General features: G+C 46.8%; 1 protein-coding gene across 2 annotated transcripts in view; it reads left to right on the top strand.

Moving 5' to 3' along the window:
- Nucleotides 1–19569, top strand: part of EXOSC8 (exosome component 8) — a 639075-nt gene that overhangs the window by 212744 nt on the left and 406762 nt on the right. The window lies entirely within an intron of this gene.

The following is a 19569-nucleotide window of genomic DNA, read 5'->3' as shown; positions in this document are numbered from 1 at the left end:
CCAATGGTCTGAACATCCTAACATATAATTTTGTAAACATTTCTTTCTTTTTCATGAACATTGCCCCACACTATTTGTAAATTAGCTGTAAGGATTGGGTATAGGTTTTTTAGTATAAGCACTTTTTTATTTTGACGAGACTCCACTAGGACTGCGTTATTACATCAGGGCTATCAACTCCTACCTAGCGTTCCGCAAAGCCATCAAAACCAGTCTATTTGTCTGAAATGTTCCTGCCTAGCATTTGCTTGGTCCTCAACTGTAACCTATGTCTGCCTAATGTACTTGCAATTTACCGCTTTATATGTAACTAAGTAATTGCATGCTCCAAAGTCGTATTCTTGCCTACTTACACCTTCTTGAAAAAGCGCCTCAATACCCATGGGCTGTAGTGCGCTATACAAATGTAAAAAAATAAAAAAAATTTAATTAATTATTATTTGGTGGTCATAGCTTGCTCCCATCTTTAGATTTAGGTTTAGATGGGCATTTTTTCACCCTTAGCATATGCCACACCGAAATGGAACTTGGATGTTAGCATGTGCCACACCTAGAATTGAGAACATTAGCCTGCGCCGTATCCAGATAGGATTGTGAATGTTAGCATATGCCACACCTAGATGGAACTTCAATGTTAGCAAGTGCCACACCAGAATTGAGAACATTAACCTGCGCCATATCTAGATAATTATTGTGAAGACTAGCGAGTGCCACACTCAGACGGAATTATGTAGATCAGCAAGTACTACACTTAGACAGAACTGTGAATGTTAGCATGTTAAATGTAATATAACCCACTAACCGATATAAGCTCAAGCTCCCTCCACACTTATCTCAAAAATAAACTCGCACAACCATTTCTTGCACAAGCCGCACGCACTTCACCACACCGCAACAACACATAAGCCGCACCAACAGCACATGCGGACTGACACTGATCCAATATCTGCACCAAAGCTCAGCACCCGGTGTCTACCGAGTTGAAGCTGCCAACAGTACACCACTCCTCTCTCTATCCTACTCCCTCTTAACCTTACTAATCCATCCCACCTTCCCGTTTACAGATCCACTAGAGCGCCTGGGGACCAATTCCGTTTGTGACAGTACGCTATATAAGTACCTTTAACCTAACAACATAACCCTTGATAAAGTTCAATAAACACCCTTGAACTGTGGTCACTTGTGTCCATCTTACTTTGATACCATGTCTTCCTTACAGTCACCACCAAGCTTAAAATAATGGAGACCATGTAGCAACCGAGTCTTTAAGAGCAGCGTATTGGTATGAAGTTTGACTGTGTTAACCGACAAAGAGATTTTGATCCCTAATTACTTGATTGAATTTTGCTACCATTGCAACCATAAATATGAAATTCATGTTTGACACAAAGAGCATTAAAGGGCAACATTTTGAATGTATTGTGTCCTGCAATGTATTCCACATCTTTGACAAGTAATTTCCACAGTTATGTACTTCAGAAACTTTTTCGGCAGAGGGCGTCCTGCGTCGGGTCGATGTCCCTGGAAGGCCTCCGTCGAGGGCAACGTCACCGGATGTTTTAAATAGGACACATGGCACCCGTAGCCTCAGTTCTGTTTTTTCCGCAAACGTGTTTGCTTCGGAGACTCAGCGTGCCTCGTGTATTCCTCGTGAATGTCTTCTTATTCGACCCCTCTGACTCTGCTGTCTGGCTTTAAAACTTGCCGGGACTGCAAGTCTAAAATGTCGATTACGGACCTGCATCGCATTTGTTTGGGTGAGAGTCATGACACCGACGACTGTTCCAAATGCCATTCGCTGACTGCTAAGGTGTTGCAGGAGCATAAGGGGAAGCTTCAGGTAGGTAGGGGTTCTAAACCCAGTAAGTCTCGTAAAACTACTAAAGGGATGTCCAGTGACGATTCGAGGGGCGACTCTCTGCATCGGAAGGAGTCCCAGGGATCTTGGTCCCAGAGTGGTTCCTGCCATTCGTCCTCCTCGTCTCGGCATTCCAGGAAGCGCCAAGTCCTCTACTCCGAAGAATGGGCAGCCTTCAGGGAGCAAATGCTGGCGATTTTCCAATCCCAGGGCGGCACAGTTCCGTCGGCGCCTTCGGAAGAAGCCGGCAGGGAACGGTCTCGGTCCGTGATTCGTGCACCTTCGGGCTCGGATCCTCGGCGCGATTCCCATCGGGAACCTTCGAGGTCCCGTTCGGACAAGGTTCAGGCTGATCGCATGAGATGTGCTTCCAGGTCTCGGTCTTCGTCCCCGGCGAGACAGCAGAAATCTGGCAAAGGCTCAAGGTCATGTCTGTCGGATTCAGATGTCAAAGCTTTGCCTTCACACCAGCCCTCGGCGCAGTTATCGACCTCGACGCCAAAGCCCTCTGCATGACATCTATGAGGATGAGGAGAGGTCAGATTTCGAATTTGACCCTGTTGAGCCTGATGTGGCTCTTGTCTTTTCCAGGGACAGTCAGTTGGAAGAGTTATGACAATCTCTTCATGATGCCAGTGGCTTGGACACTTCTCCTGAGGTGGACCTTGGCAGACCTGAACCTGTGGCTCATGCTGAGTCGTCCTACAGGAGACTGATGGCTAGGGTCACTGAGTATCTTGGTTGGTCTAGTCCTCCAGAAGCTTTTGTTCAGGATGACTTAACTGATATTTTGGATCAAGGTCCGTCCTCTGACCTGGTGTTGCTGTTTCATTTGACATTGCAGACAAGGGTGGCGGCTGCTTGGCAGACACCGGAATCTCTTCCGGCAATTAACACATCGTTAACTAAAAAATGCTGCCCTTCCGGTAGCGACCCCAGCTACCTTTCCTCTCATCCCACCCCCGAGGGTTTGGTGGACCAGGCGGCTACGGCCACCTAGAGGCAGGCGGCGTACCCTACCATCCCTCCTGATGGGGACGACAAACACTTCGATGGTTGGGCACGCAAGGTGTATTCTGTGGGGAGTATGGCGCTGAAGTCAGCCAACTCCACTTGTGCCTTAGCAAGATTTTCACACACTCTGTGGAATTGTGTTTCTCTAGCGGCTGAGCATATTCCCGAAGGGGAAGAAAGGGATGGGTTGCTTGCTCTCGTGCAGGATGGCAAGGATGCCATGTGTGAATCCCTTCAGTCTGGTTTGGACACGGCCGACAGTGTTAGCTGGTCCATGGCTGCGAGCACAGTTATATGCAGGTTTGCGTGGTTGAGGAAGTCGGGTTTTGCTCCGGATGTGCAAGCCCGTCTTTTGAACATGCCCTTTGATGGCGTGCATTTGTTTTGGCAGCAAGGCTGACGAGAGCCTTGGGAGGCTGCAGACCTCAAAAGCTGCGGCTAAATCTTTGAGTGGAGCTGTGCGTCAACCGCAGCCTTTTCATCCTAGAGGACAGCAGTGGAGGGGAGGTTCTTTTCGTTAGTACTCCTCCTTTGGTAGGTCGAGAGGAGCTGCCAGTCAAAGGGGTCAGCGTAAGAGTACCCGTGGTGGTCGGGATATAGGGGTGCCAAAGCTGCTCAAGCAGCTGCCTCTTTGCCTTCAGGCGCTGCCGCAGCCGCTTCAAAACAATCATGAGGCCGTGTTCCATCGTTCGCCGGTTGGGGGCAGACTGTCTCAGCATCTCGAAGAATGGCGAGCTATTACTTTGGATGTGTGGGTTCTGAAAACAATAGGCCACGGCTACTGCCTTCCCTTCCTAAAGCGGCCTCACGTCAATCCACCGGGGAATCTCTATTTGAAGCTTCTAAATCCGCTCCTTGTGCAGGAAATCTTGGCACTGCTGGAGAAAGGTGCCATAGAACAGGTGCCTGTAGCGCAGAGGAACAAGGGATGGTATGCCCCATATATTTTGATTTCAAAGAAAGACGGGGGGATTGAGACCCATCTTGGACTTGCGTTGGTTGAACAAACTTCTCAGGAAGGACAAGTTCAAGATGGTCACTCTTTCTCGGGTCCTCCATGCCCTTCGACTTCAGGATTGGTTGGTGTCTCTGGACCTACAGGATGCTTTCTTTCATGTGCCGATTCTTAGGGAGAATTCTCAAAATGTGCTAATTCCTCTCTACCTTGGAGGTCCGCAGCTCTTTTGCTGAACTTTGGGACTCTGTACCTTTTAATTCTGCTTGTTTTCTGTGTTAATTTTCTTTAGTTATAGAGTTTTAACCAACTCCATAGGCATCATCTTTTTTTATTTGTGTCACACAGCACCCTCAGTGCAGTGACATTGAGATGTCCTTTAGACTTCCCAGAGTTTTAAATACCTTCTCTGGGATAAACTACTGTTTCCCAAAGCCCAAAGAATGTAAAGTGAAATTGACTTTACTAGTCTTTTCAAATTCCTAGACCCAGCACACACCATCTTACAATGGAGTGCTGGAGGGGTTGCAAAGTATCACCTGTGTCTAAATACTCACGTAGCAGTCAAATGCTACCCTTTCCTATTGAAAAGGCTGGTGGCATTGGTTTTAGAAAAAACTACCATGATTTTTCCCGACCGTGTACACCGGTAGCTAAAAATCACGAGAGCCATGTTTTTCAAGATGGTGCCTTAAACCCCTTTGTTTAAACGGGTCCCGGTCTTCTTTTTTCGCCATTTCTTTTTGAAAAGGTCCTTCTAGTGTTTGTCTCTGTGCACCAAACTAGGTTTGGTCCCTTTGTTCGTATGCCTTTGGCGGGCTTCAGGACTGAAGACCGTCAATGGCATCTGAGTGTCTGGGGTGGGCAGGAAGTGAGGGAGGTGCCCGAAACTCCTTGTGCTTGTTCTCCGATGAGACCCAAACGCACTCTGGCGTGATTGACTGGCTGACTGTCCGGCAAGGACAGCCACCCTGCTGGGTGAGTGACTGTTAGACTGGAATGAAAGGGAGAGAACTGTTTAAAAGGCTAGTCTCTTGGACTGGAAAGCAGAGTCGACCACTGGAACGAAAGAACCGAAGAAGATCTTGAAGAGGACGGCTGCCACAACTCCTGGACCGTTGGTTTGCCCGGTGAAGCCCTGCTGCAGGTCCCAATTGCCAAGTTCATCTCGACAGAGAAGCCCCTTCAAGGACGTCTTCTTCCTTTTGAGTTGGTGGGACCAATCAACTCGTAAGCCACCTGGATACCATTCTCAATGCTGGTTAGGATTAACCAGGGAGAGGGATACCAGTTTGTGCGTTTGAATCTACAGCTACTGGAACAGAAGTGACTGCTTTTTTGACGATCCTATGCAGTGCAGGAGTCCCCCGAAGTCCTCCCTCTTGTGCCCAAGACTGAGGCTCAGGAACAGTTCTGCAGGACCTGCCAGGAACCAACGTCTTCAGCTGCATTTTGTTCTTCATACTAAGGGGTGTCCGGTCAAAGTTTCGACTCAAAAGGGTCGAATGACAAAAAGGTAGAGTCAATTCGACCGAAAACAAAAGGATCAAATTATTTTTTTAAATGTATATTTTTTTTTGTTGCTTTAGTATAGGTTAAAAAAAGGTGTTTTTACACCAAAAAATGCAGCCCTTTTTTCGGTCGAATTGACTCGACCCTTTTGTCATTCGACCCTTTTGAGTCGAAACTTTGACCTATAACCATTTACTGTGCCAACCCGATTGAGAGAACGCCACTCTAGCGGTGAAAGTTTGTGAAACTTTCCCAACTTGCAGGCCTAATCAGGCCTAATCAGCTTGTGACCCGACATGATTCTTTTTTGTCTATACTACTTCTGAGAACTTTTGCAAAGACTTTACCGTTTGATACCAGAACTGCTCTTTCCTATCCAGAACACTAGCCCATTGACTTTGGCCTGGCCTATTGACTTGAATTGAACTCTTCTGGTGAACTGAAACTATTTGCACTGTGTAACAAGTATATGTGATCTATTCTACTTACCTTGTTCCTTTTTACTCACTTCTAAGTAACTGAACTGCCATTTGTCTCCTATTTCAGGGGAGCTCAAACTGTCTCAAAATCTTGGAGTTTTAGATTGAAGTGTATTGGTATATAATATTAAGTTGTCTTCTAGTGAAATGTTTTCGAAATGATTGTGTAATAAATTAATAAGTGTTTTACCAATAAATTAATAAGTGTCTTACCAAGAAACCTTGAGTAAAAGTGCGATCACCACTGTGATTGAAAGTCCTCTGTGTAATTACTTGTACTGCTCACATTCACACTTGAGATGAGCCTGGCTGCTCAGCTGGCTACCAAAAACTGTGTGGTACAGACTTATACCAAAGGTTGGTTTAGCTAACACCTGTAGTCCTAATTGTGTGTAGTGGTCCCAGAGGGTACTGCATGCAATTCTGCCTAACACCGATTCGTCCAAAGCACAGACAGTACCTGAAGTTTGCGTCTGGCGACTCGCACTTTCAGTTTCGGATCTTGCCATTCGGATTGACCTCCACCCCAAGGGTCTTCACCAAGCTAATGGTGGTGGTGGCAGAGTATCTCAGACGAGGGGGGATTCACGTCTACCCCTATCTGGACGACTGGCTGATCCGTGCGCGTTCTCCCAAGCAATCGATGGATCATCTCAATCTCTCATGCCGCTCCCTCCACAAGCTGGGCTTCTCCCTAAATTTCAAGAATTCGCATCTGACACCTTCCCAACAGCTCAAGTATATCAGTGCTGTGTTGGACACGTCCTTGGGGAAGTGCTCGCCTCCCAAGGTGAGGGGTCATCACATTGTGCAGATGGTGGACAAGTTTCAACATGCCCAGTGACTCCCGGCTTTCGAATTCTTAAGGTTGCTCGGCCTCATGGCATCCTGCATTTATCTGCTGCTAGAGGCCAGACTGACGATGAGATCCCTGCAATGGGTCCTCAAATGCAGTGGTCCCAATTCTCATGCAAGATGTCGGATCCCGTTCAGATTCCACTCTCGGTCTCACAGGATCTTCTGTGGTGGGCCAACGAAGGGAACCTGTATAAGGGGGAGCTGTTTTGGCAACCATGGCCGGAGGTGACAGTAGTGACGGATGCTTCCCTCACAGGATGGGGAGCTCAAGCCGAGGATTTGATCGCCAGCGGTCGTTGGTCTCCGTGGGAGTCCAAACTCCACATCAACCTTTTAGAGCTGAGGGCCATCAAGCTGGCACTGAAGGCTTTTCTGCCATCTGTGCAGGGGAAGTGTGTTATGATCATGACAGACAGCACAGTGGCCATGCATTATCTCAACAAAAAAGGGCGGGGTAGGGTCACTCCCATTGTGCAGAGAGGCGATACAGCTCTGGTTCTGGGCAATCCAGCAGAGAATTTCACTCTCGGCTGTTCACCTGGCCGGAGAGGAGAATGCGGCAACGGACGTTCTGAGCAGGCAGAGCACAATCTCTCATTAGTGGGAGTTGGCTCAGGAAGTCCTTCTGGAGATCTTCGCCCTTTCGGGAACCCCGCAAGTGGATCTCTTTGTGACCAGTACCAACCGGAAGTGCGAGAGATTCTGCTCGAGGGTATTTCCTTTGAGAGAAGCCTTAGGAGACGCATTCGTAGTGGATTGGTCATTCCCACTTCTGTAGGCGTTTCCTCCGGTCCCCGTCATTCCTCAAGTGTTAAAGGGGTTCGGATCACACATGATCCTCATTGCTCCGGATTGGGCCAGGAAAGCGTGGTACCCCGACCTTCTAGAAATGTCCATCTGCCCTCCACGCTGTCTTCCCTACTGAGAGGATCTGCTCTTGCGCGAGGGGAGTCGGGTTCTCCATCCAGAGGTCAAGACTCTTAACCTTCATGCTTGGTATCTGAAAGGTTGAGGTATAAGGATTGGGACCTCCCGGATGACGTGATGGAGGTGTTGCTTTCGGCCAGGCGGCCGGCAGCCCAATCCCTGTACCGTTGGCGTAAGTTTTGCGACTGGTGCAGAGGACAAAATGTTGATCCTTTTCAGTGTTCCATTCCCCTGGTTCTATCTTTCTTGCTTTCTTTGGCCCAAAGGGGCCTTCAAGTAGGTACCATTAAAGGTTACCTGGCGGCGCCAATGTGTTCCCGCCGTCCCCATTCCAGGTGTTGGTTTGGGTTCTGAATTTGGTCTTGAAATTCCTGATGGGTGCTCCATTTGTACCTTTGCACTCTTGTCCTTTGGGACTATTGTCTTTCAAGATGGTGTTCTTGGTTGCGGTTACTTACGCTCGCAGAGTGAGTGAATTGCAGGCACTTTTATCTAAGCTGCACTTTACTGTGTTCCACAAGGATAGGGTTGTACTGAGGGTACGTCCTTCCTTTCTACCCAAGGTAGTGTCTGAATTTAATTTAAGCCAGAAAGTGGTTCTTCCTCCTTTCTATCCTCCTCCTCATCCTGGTAAGGAACAGGAGCGACTCCATAGGTTGAAGCCTAGGAAAGCTCTGAGCTTTTATATTTCTAGGATGTCCAGGGTCAGAGTGGACGATCAACTCTTTGTGGGGTATGCTGGACACCGATTGGGCCAACAGACCTTGTCCAGGTGGATTGACCCTCCAGAAGGGTTTCAAGCTCGTACCACTAGGGGGGTGACTACTTCCACAGCCTTGCAGCGGGGAGTTCCTATTAGGATTGTTTGTGACGCAGCCACATGGGCTTCTATCCACACCTTTGTTAAACATTACTCCCTGGATACGCTCCATGGACAAGATATGGCCTTTAGTAAGGCGGTTCTTTATTCTGCCATCTGATTGGGTATTCTAAATTCTTTTCCCTCCTCCATTTTCTGGTACTGCTTTGGGAAAAGATTGGAATAAGTTGGAGTACACAATCCATTCGAAAAACAAGTTACTTACCAACTTGAAACGTTCTTTCGATTGGATGTTGCCCCAACGTATTCCACATCGCCCTCCCAGCATGCCCCTATGGAGAATTTCCTATGCTATTGCAGCTTACGTTCCTGCAAGGCTATGTGCAGTCAAGCAAGCATTGGGTATGTGCATGTCACACGTTATGGAGGAAAAAACATAAACTGAGGCTACGGGCGCCGTGCATCCTATTTATAACATCAGGTGACGTCGCCCTCGACGGAGGCCTTCATGGGACATCGACTCGACGCAGGACGCCCTCTGCCAAAAAGGTTTCCTAAGTACACAGCTGTGGACATTACATGTGAAAGATGTGGAATACGTTGGAGGAACATCCAGTCGAAAGAACGTTACCAGTTGGTAAATAACTTGTTCTTCTCATTAATCTTTATTTAACTTGTAACCTGAGATGGAGGAACATTTTTTCAGGCTGTCCAATCATTTTGGACGATAATTACGTGCGTTTTCTTAAAAATGAATGTCATCTGCATGTGCAGCTAGTTTAATGACCAACTTTCTACATTGAATACCAGGAACCCCCTACTTCACATCTAATGAGTGCTAATAGCAGTTCAAGTGATAGGATAAACAGGATAGGAGATGGGGGACAACCTTATCTTGTGCCACATGTTAGTGGGAACATAAATGACCAGTGACCATTCATGAAAATGTAAGTTCTAGCGTCAGAATATAATAATGTAACCAATTAAATAAAATATTTCCACATCCGTGCCAGCGCAAGGCTTCAAACATATAACTCTAGTCAACTCTATCAAAAGCTTTTTCAGCATCATGAGCTAATGCTGCATAGCCAATGTTGGGTTGTTTGATACTATTAATGCCATGTGTGACAAGGCCTGAATACAGGCACCGTCGGGAGAGAGGGTTCCCACCCTAAACATCCTACGGTGCCTGCACGAGTGTGTGCAGGCCCCCTTCCTGCCTTATCTGTAATGATTGCAGCGTTGCTGCCGCCGCCGGAGAGCACCAACGAGGAGAAGCCACAACAAGAAGCAGCAGAAAGTAGACCCCACGCAGCAAAGAATCTATTGGTCTATACACAAAATGGAGGCCTTATTAATGAAGCCCCACCAAGGACATTAAAAGGCCCACATGAAGGCCTTCTCAAACAGGGACTCCAGTCCTACAAAGCCTTTTACTTTCTTTGCAAGAGATGCTTCCAGAAAAGTGGGCAGGGCTTAAAAGCCCTTTTGAAGCCGACCTAAGCACTTCCCCTGCCACACCCCCTCGATCCAGGTAAGTGATTGTACAGGGTGAGTATCCAATCCTGGTGGGGTATTTAAGAAGGTGCATGCGAGTTGTGCAGTGTGGGTTAGTTTGGTGAGGAGAGGCAGTGGGGAAGGACGTCCGAGAGACCAGAGGAGGCGAAAGCAAAAGGAGTGCAGAGGCTATCAGTGACGGTGGGTCTATGGCGTGTTTGTGTTTGAGAGTAGGGAGTTTGTGAACAAGCGATCGAGTAGAAAGTAGTAGTAGTTAGGTGTGGTGGTGGCAGTAGCAAGAAGTGGTAGTTTGTAGTGGTGGATGGTAGTTAGTGGTTGTATTGTGAGTGACAATAGCGGGATAGGTTTTGTGAGAGTAGTAGGAACAGGGGAGAGAGAGAGCTAGTGGTGGTAGTGTGGTAACAGTGGACAGGGAATAGAAGGTGGTGTAGTGGGGAGGAAGGAAGGCAGGATTAGATTTATTGGTAGTAAAGTGGTGGTTCGAATAAGGAAAATAATAACATCTAAGGATGGAGGTAGGAAGGTGTGGAGTGTGAGAGCGGAGGAACATTAGTACGGCGGGAGTGGGGGGGGGCATCCCGGGGCTCAGTGCAGGGAAGGGTCAGGATAGACTGTGTGTGCGCAAGGAGAACAAGTGGAACTGGGTATACGGAAGCACCAACTCATATCCCCATAAAATACCAAGTGGGGCTAGGTCAGTGACAACTAAAAGAACCCTAGGGAGGTAGCCAGCCATGGTCTTGGGGATACCCTTTTTGGGCTAAGGAAGAAACTCCTACAGTAGGGTTTACCTTTCGATATTACTAACAACCCCATTAGGAATGCCTGGGACAGGGAGGTGGAATAAGGGGGAGGGGAAGAGGAAGGTAACCTGAGGGTATTCTCACGCTTGAACCCCCTTGGATTCTCTGCACAAGTGGCCAGGGAAATGCCATCGCTATTGGAGCCCGACCCTTGAGGGTCGGAGAAGCGAGGGAAGATCACCTGGGTGGAGAATCCCTGGGAATGCAGGAGTGGGGTGTCCTTGGGCGAGACATGCTATCCCCTTTTCCCTAGTGACAACCAATCCCTTCCCAACGCTTATGGGCTATTATAAGCCCCTCATTTCTCCACAATTGACACTTGACAGTACTGGGACGAAGAAGAAGCAACTAAGAGCAATGAAGACTGTGCTCTTTTACCACACTAGTACTGGAAAGAGGAAGATGTCTGCTAGCAGTAGTGAAGGTCAGGCATGTCCCTTTAATGGGAGTCGGGCAAGACTGAATAATCATTCACACATGCAGCCTGTCAAGGCGCTACAGGTGTATAAATGGAGCCCAACCCAGTGGCAGAGAGAGTCGACAGGAGAAGGACCAGGAGGCTGGTGCTTGCAGCAGAGGACCGTTCAGTATGGCGTGGGAGCGAGGTCTCCCTGGAGCGGGCCAAGAAAGATGAAGGGAGTCCTGCTGGAAGGCTGCCCTGTTCCTTTCTATTTAAAGTGCCTGTTCCCCTTAGGTGGAGGACCACCCCAGGAGTGTCTGATGGGCAGAAACTGGAGCCCCAGCACTGGATGAAGAAGACTGTGTGATCCGGGCTGCAGCACAAACATTCTAAGCGACCAGTGAGTTTCTGGGGTTTGAGAAACCCTGTGTGTGTATGTGAACTTAAATCATTTTTAGGAACTGTATTGTATCGGAGTGGTCGCGTGTGGCAGAAAGCATGTTTTCAAAGGGCTCCGAAAACTGAACAGCTCAATTTAAGTGGAACGAACATTTATGCTTGTTAAGTATACAAGAGTGGTCGTGTGTGGCAAGTAACATATTCTTGAATGTTTCTGAACAACGAACTATCCAATTAAAGCTAAACAAGCAGTTAGATTTGTCTACCATTAAACAAAAGGAAATATTTTGCAGCAAAGTGATTGCTTGTGATGAGAATCACATTCTTGAGGTCTCCGCACATTGAATTATACATTTAAAGTGAAATTAACAATTATTGAACTCCATAGAAAGGGAAAACCAACCCAAAGCCAGAGGTTTAATTATTGAACACCAAATTGAATTAAGACTTTGTTGTTAAACAGAACCAAAGCTTTGAAACCAAAATTTGACAAGAACAGGCAGACAAAGACAGTGCAGCCTGACAGAGACAATTTCAACATGCGGCAAAACTACAAAATCATTTGAACTGTGCATTTGAAAACAACATTAAACACAATCTGGACGATAAAGACATGTTGTGTTTATTTTGCAATTGTGTTTTGGAACTTGGTGAAGGGAACCCAGAGTCCTAACTTAGGGACAGAAACTCTGAGACCTGAAGAGACTTCTTTGCATTTTAAATAAGGGGATTTTGATACTTTGTTGAACTGTTCTATAGTTGGGGAAAGGAGCTGAAAGGAAGCTGCAAGCTGGAAGAAGCTCAGGACTGTGTTGAACACTGTTTTTCTTTTGGTTGCTGACGTCCCCACATGTTGTATAGTTGTGAGGGCAAGCATACATTTTGGACACGGACAGATTCCTAAATTGAACTCTTTGACTCACTCTCCTTAGTTTTATTTAGATAACGAAATCCCACCTTAGTATAGGGCAAGTTAGGCCTTTTTCCATCCTGATCTTTAAGTTCTTGTATTGGAAGACATGGCTCTGCCCTTTACAAACCCTAGTTGATCTGATTTAAAGGGATGGTCTAGTAAAAATTTGTATTTCAAAAATAGATAGGCCACATAAAAAAAAATACTAGCATCCTCCGTTTTAAAACTTCCTATGTAAAATTTTGAGCTATTCAAGCTCAAAATTCGAAAAAGCAAGCACAGGGGCGCAGCCATTTTGTGAAATGGAGGCCCTACTGTGCTGGCTTTTGCTTTTGCGGCACTAATGAAGGAAAAGCCAGCCAGCTGTAGTAAACAAAGTCTACCGCTGGGTGGCTTTCCCTTCATTAGTGCCGGGACTCGGAGGACGCAGACCGGAGACCAGAGCAGGAAAGCTGCAGCTGAATCTCGGTAAGTGCTATTTATTTTTTTTACAAAAAATAAGCACTAGCTGCGTTTTTTTTTCTAAGTTTTCCGGGCTGGAGGAGCCCGGAAAACTTAGAAATAAAACCGCAGCTTTAGAAACGTTGTATTTATGTTTGCGGTCGCTTTTGAAGCGACCGCAAACATAAATACAACGTTATTGTGTTGGAAAACACTGCGTTTTCCAACACAACCGCGTTGTCTGCCTGAATCTGCTTTACCATTTGGCTTTACCATCTCCTGAGCTGTCGCACGTGACTCCTTCTCTCCTCCCCACTGACACTCTCGATACTCTTGACAGCAAGCTTGTTGGAGGGCTCAAACGAGGGGAGGGCCTCGCCCACCAAAAACAGGAAGACATTGTTGGAAAGCAACAAGTCTAATGTAGCAGGTAGTCGTATAGGGTATCAAATAGCAGAAATATCACTTACTCCAACTGAAATTAATACTGAAAGACAAAACTGGGAGAGAAGAAGAGGAGGCTGGATTAGAGGAACCGATTGGAAGGACATAACATGAAAAGATTATGGGAAAGATTACGGAAGAGTTGTTAGGTCCTGAGAAGGACACTATAGGAGACTGCAGGACCCTACAAGACACAATAGATAAAGGGAATACCACAAACACTTCTGATCAGCATGGAAGAGGAAAGTGCATTAGACGTGGAAAGTACACGAAATGCACTAAATAATATTCACTGAATACAATTCTTTGTTGGAAGTCGCATGAATCAATCGAGCATCTGAATATTGGTGGATGCACTTCTCGCAACAGGCTAGGAGGTATCCCGAATCCTACCAACTATTCTGCCTTATATGATGATGTTTGTGGCAGATACTTTGAGATTTGTGGGGTCAGTTTGAAAAATAATACACACATTCATGGTGTTATGCGTGATTGATAATGACTAACGTGCCTCCTGACCGATAATGTAACATTCGGTTGAGACCGAGAAAAAGGTGTTTGGTGTCCATACAATAAATGAAGACGGTTTTGTCTTTGCTGAGGAGGATTCACAACAGAAAATGTAAAAAAAAATGGATATGAATTGTCATTAATATACCACTGTAGAATGTTGAGCAGATTAGCAACATCGACAGAAACATGTTGGGTCTTGATGTATAAACTACATATACATTAGCAATGGGGTTGAGCCAATAACCTGGCATATCCTCTTCTGGTGGTATGAATGTTCTCTTTGGACACTTCTTTTTGGTAATGTATGTATGGATTGCCTAATTCATGTATTGTGGTTGATTGTTTTACAATGTCATAACATTGTGAGGTGTAATTTGTGTAATTACATGTGAATAAATATTGTATTGGTGATCCCTGGTTGGTCAGATACTTTAAACAGCCTCTTTGTGTGTTACAATACAAAATAAAATACAAAATAAAATAGTTTGTGAAAATCTGGAGGATGAAATAGAAGTGGAAAACAACTTGCATATTGAACCCCATACTAAGATTAATAAGGAACCTACCTAACAAACAGCCCATCAAGATCAAAGTGCACAGCGCAACCAACTAAATTTAGATAGAGTTGCGGGCATAAAAACAAAAAAGAAACACCATTACTAATAACTGCACAGCCACCATCTACCTCTCCGTCAACTTTGTACTGCAGACCGATTGAAGTGGGTTCCGTCTCTGAACGCAATAGGAAAGAAGTACGTTGAAACTCAAAGCCTAACCTGCTTTCTGCCAGATTTATGGCCAACTCCTCGAAGAACTCCGAGAGACAATCATTAATGTAGAGATGGAGGTGGAAGGGTTTTCCTCTTCCCCTGAAGTCAAAAATAGCAGCTCAGAAAATACACACACCAGAGGAAGAGGAAATTGACAGTCCCCTTCCGGAAGAGCCTACATAGCTCACAGACCATGAGATCTTGTAGGCATCATTGGACATAGAGGCAGGCAACCAACCGGGACAACCTATGCTTGGGCATCACTGTTAGGAAAGACTTCCATGTTTGTGTAATTTTCCCTCCAGTTGTGAACCCCCCAACCTTTTGCTGTTGTCCAACCATCCTAGCTTGACTTTTGCCAGTAGAGCACAGCCTTCTGCTGCATTCAGCTGGGTGTTCACTCACTTTGTTATGGGAAACTGACATGCCCTTAAAGATAGTCAGTACTGGGAGACTGTGTTTCCCTTAGCCTTTCACTTTGTTGCAGGTTTTTAGCAACATATTACCAGTGGACAAAGTACCTTACAGTACAGTGCGTTAGGGTCTTCCTTTCATTCAGGATTTTTCGGTAGAAGTACAAATGTACCTTGGACAGAGCTGATGGTAGCTGTTATTTTTCATATTTTTTAACCCTTTCGTGTCATGCATATCGCGTTTACTGCGCTTGGCACAGGACAGTTGCTTGGCCGCAAAATGGCTATTCCACAAGGTCCTTTGTTCTGTCCCTTTGCCTTCCCTAGGTCAAGCAGACCCGGGAAAACCCTTATTTAGTCATGCAGCTCCCCGCACAAACCGACGTTTTCAGAGGCTTCTGCATGCATTGTGTCTGTGCCTCCAGGATCTAGGCTCTACTGTCTAGTTCCAATACACTTCCTGGGTGCCAGAGAGTCTGGTGTGAAGGGAAAGACTGGGACCACTGTGGTCCTTGATTGGTCCACGTCTGCCATGGCTGTATGTGAGCAGATCTCTCATTGGGTCCTCTTCATTTTGGCGCGAAGGAGATTCTGGATAAGAGAAGGCCCCGAACACCCATACCAGGTCGATCTCTTGAGTTCACAACGAACCTAGGAAAGGATCCAAGCATCATGAAACCACAAAGAGTCGAGGAACCGCTGGTGACCCGCTGGAAGGTTTGGCACCCTGAGCCCGCTGTTGTCCCGTTGGACCCTCCTGTTTCTGATCGAACTTAGAAGGTCTGCAAAGGCGCTTCAACCCATTTGAATAGTGGGACCAACTATTCACGGCACCTCCACCTTAACCTGAAAGCAAGCCTTCTTGGAAGTGTTCCTGGGCCAACCAGTGAACTGACCAGCTTGCACTGGACCTTTGCCCTGGAACTGCTGCCGTCTCGAGTTGACACTTGAGACTTTGGAGATCGCAAGCACTGGGTATAAGGCACTCTCCTGCCGAGTTTCGTACACCTAGGCGCCCTAGGTCTGGAATTAGGAGAGTACAATTGAACACGAGTGCATGAGGTCACTGTGTGGCCCAGCCGTGGTGCCGAACTTCGAGGGCGCCCTGCTACTGTGCCCCCCTGTGCACTGAGATGAGCTGCATTGAATTCGAGCTGATCCCTTCATCAGGAGAGGAGAAATCACTGCTGTCCCGCCATGGCATCATCCCTGGAACTCCACTGCTGAAAGCCGCAGAGCCGCACAATTGCAGCATTTGAACCTGCAACCGAAGTGGACTCGACTGCCGAAGTTTGTTCCGGAGTGCGCCTAGGGTTGGTGAGTATTTGCAACCCTTACCACTGGCCCCTTGTGCATCCATCAATGTTTACGCATGAGTGTCCAGAGGGCCACTCTTCTTTATCAAGGTAGCCGCCCTATTTTCAACTCTGGGATCCTGTTCGGCTTTCTTGGGGAGACCCCCCTCAAATAGTGGAAACTTATTCTTCACTGCCTCACCCACCTTCCTGAGTCGCTACAGCCCCTGCAAGAGACCCCGTTTTCGCTCTACTGCACGATCGCATGTGTCTACACTGAATGTACTTTTGAGCGCAAGGCTGCACTCTTCTTAGGGATTGGTCTGCCTCCTAGTTAGGATGTGATAAGTGAAGGACTGCCTAAAGTATATTCACACTCAGTGCTCCAGATAAGATTTTGAGGTGGGAGAATTTTACCCTCTATTTTTAAACTTTGAGAGTAAATGTGATTTTAAGAGTAACAATGACCTTTCTCCTTCGCAAGAGAGTAAAATGCAAGACGACGTGTGAAAAAACTGTATGGAAATCATTACTATGCGGCAGCTTTCTGCATTGTGACAGAATACACCTTTCATTATTTCTGGCCATTTGTTCTCTCCTGTATATATTTAAATGTTGAAATCACAAAAACCTAGCCAATTATATACTAAAGCATACATGAATTTGTATTGTGTGTTTTGAGATTCAATGGCAGAATTGTCTTTTGATGTTTAATGAAAGTCCTAATTTCCTGGAGTTATTACTACCTAATGGTATGCCAATGTTATGATACAACAGTGCAGAGGGGCAAGGACTCCACGCGAAATTCTATATCTAATCTAGTGGTCAAATGGTTATTTATATAGCTCTTTTGGCGAAGCTCTGTACATAGAACATATTTATCACAATTACCACCAAACCAAAGTTGGTACTCCTTTATCAACCTCGAAAGGACGAAAGGCTGAGTTGGACTTGCCGGGATTCGAACCCACAACTCACAGATCACGCAGAGATTGCAGCAACAAATGCTCAACCGGCTGAGCTATCTTATAGGCTAGCATCCCTCAGAGATTGGTTAGCCGAGTATCGACTGAGGTATAATGATCACAGTACCTAGATGTATGACAAACCATTTATGAAGCACTACATAAAGTTAAATACCTTTCTGGATTATCAGAGGGACAGGTTTTGCTGAGTGTCTATTTCAATTACCAATGTAACTTTCTTTCATTTGTTTGTTTTTGAAACTGTATTTCTGATCCTTGGTAATCTGCTTAGAATCACATGCTGTGCATATAGTCCGACATCTAGTGGTAATCGCAAAGTATTGCATCTTTCTTTCGAGGATCGAAAGGGGACGTCGACATGGGCCTGCCTGTAACACTATCCCTAACGTGACGTGTAGTGTACCCAAAATCCCTCGCGCGTCGAGGTCCCTCAGACTGTTTTTTTCCGCCCAACTAGTTGGTCGCCTTATGCGGAGCTCGAAAGAGATATATTGCAAATTCATAACTTCTTTTTCCAACGACCAATGGTCGTCTTGTCTTCGACTTCCATCTTCAACGGCTACTTCGTGGACCCCTATGCCGAAGATGTCTACTGCTTTCGATGACTGGTGCATTTCATTTTCCCCTTCTCTTTCCCTTTCTGGTCTGGCTGCTGCCCTTTACCTCTACTATGGTAATTTTGTCTGTCTTGCAACGGAAAATACCCTTGGAAGGACACCCATCACAAGTGCAATAGCTGCTTACCTAGTGACCACAACGAGCGATCCTGCAAGTCTTTCAAACTTTTTCGTCCAAAGACGGAAAAGATAAGTGGACAAAACGGTCGGCGGCCTACGCGATGCAGGCTGAAAGCGGTTCCGTGTCGGCGCCGTCGCCTCGAGTGACGAGGATTCTAGCGAATTCCATTCCATTCCACATCGGATTCCATGGCTCCGATGTGGAGGCCATAGACCTCTCAGCTGACCCATCCGGTTCCCAGTTGCCCAGCACCGGCCCCGATGGGCAGGCCACCGGTACTGCTATGGGGAGGTCACACCCCGGTGACAGGGGCACACCCGAACCAGCTAAGTATAAGCATACAACCCCACAAGCTCCCATGACTGATACATTGAGGAAGCATCAGACGCTGAAGTTTCGAAAAAGCCTACCTATCCTCACAATTGGCTGCCCTCCCCGTATCCATTGTCTCGGAATGCGTCCGGGCACTCCAACCATAAGGGCGTCTCTTCTAAAAAACACACAAGCGCTGATGCGCCGTCTAAGAGCGCGTCGGCCGCAAAGGTTTCGGCGGAGCCAAAAACCTCGACGACTCCTTCACACGTGTCGAAATCTCTTCCTCAGCCATCAGAGCTACGTGAGAGTCTTGCAGCTATTGTTCCGGCGGCAAATAAACCAAAATGCACATCCTCTTGTCGAGAGGAGTATACTGAAGGGTCCCAGCCCCTTTCTAGGGCCTTATCTGATAAGGCCACTCCTTCTAAGGCCCCTTTTCCTCCTAGAGATTCTTTTCTCCCTCCTGACCCCTTTGGTTCATCCTTGTGGACCAGAGTGAGGTTTGGGAGCTATATGGACAAGCTATCGCAGTTTGTAGACTTTCCAGAAAAGTGTAGTACCCCTAAGAGACCTAGGGAGAAGGATTCCTGCCCTAGTTTTCCAAAGGTACAGAAGATTTTCAAGCCAAACTCCCAGGAAGAAGGTTTTGAGTTCTCGGAACCTGAAGAGGATCCCTATGGTCAGGAAGACAATCAATTTGGCCAGGACACACCGGACCAATGCCAAAATTAAGGTCAAGATCAGCCTGTAGAGGAAGCACCTTGGCTTTCCCCCACTCCAACTCCTGACTCAGATGCCATTTGTCTGGATCCTCCCTCCTCGCCGCCTCAGAGGCAGGCTTTGCCTATTGATGATCAGATGGCTTTTAATGCAATCCTGAAAAGGGCTGCGGACCATTTCCAAATTGCCACACAGGAAGCTGTACAAGACACTGACTTTGTTGAGGACATTCTGAAGGAGAAACCCCCCACAAGTCATGCGATAGCCCTGCTAAATTCCATGAACTAGCGCCTGCACCTTCTTTGCTGTTCCCTTCCCTTACAAAGGCTGTCAACCCTCGGGTTGAGAAACTGTTTCGCCCCCTCTCCTTCTATCACGTTGTACATGCAAGGGCATGCCACTCCAGACTCACTGGTCGTCACTACCACCAGGAAGAGGTCCGGGGTGCCTTTGTCTACTGCAGAAGCGCCCCCCGACA

This window comes from Ambystoma mexicanum, chromosome 7q (genome assembly GCF_040938575.1).
Source record: "Ambystoma mexicanum isolate Mex_15411 chromosome 7q, UKY_AmexF1_1, whole genome shotgun sequence".
NCBI lineage: Eukaryota > Metazoa > Chordata > Amphibia > Caudata > Ambystomatidae > Ambystoma > Ambystoma mexicanum.
The sequence above is the reverse complement of the archived record's forward strand: the minus strand, read 5'-3'. Positions and strand labels throughout refer to the sequence as shown.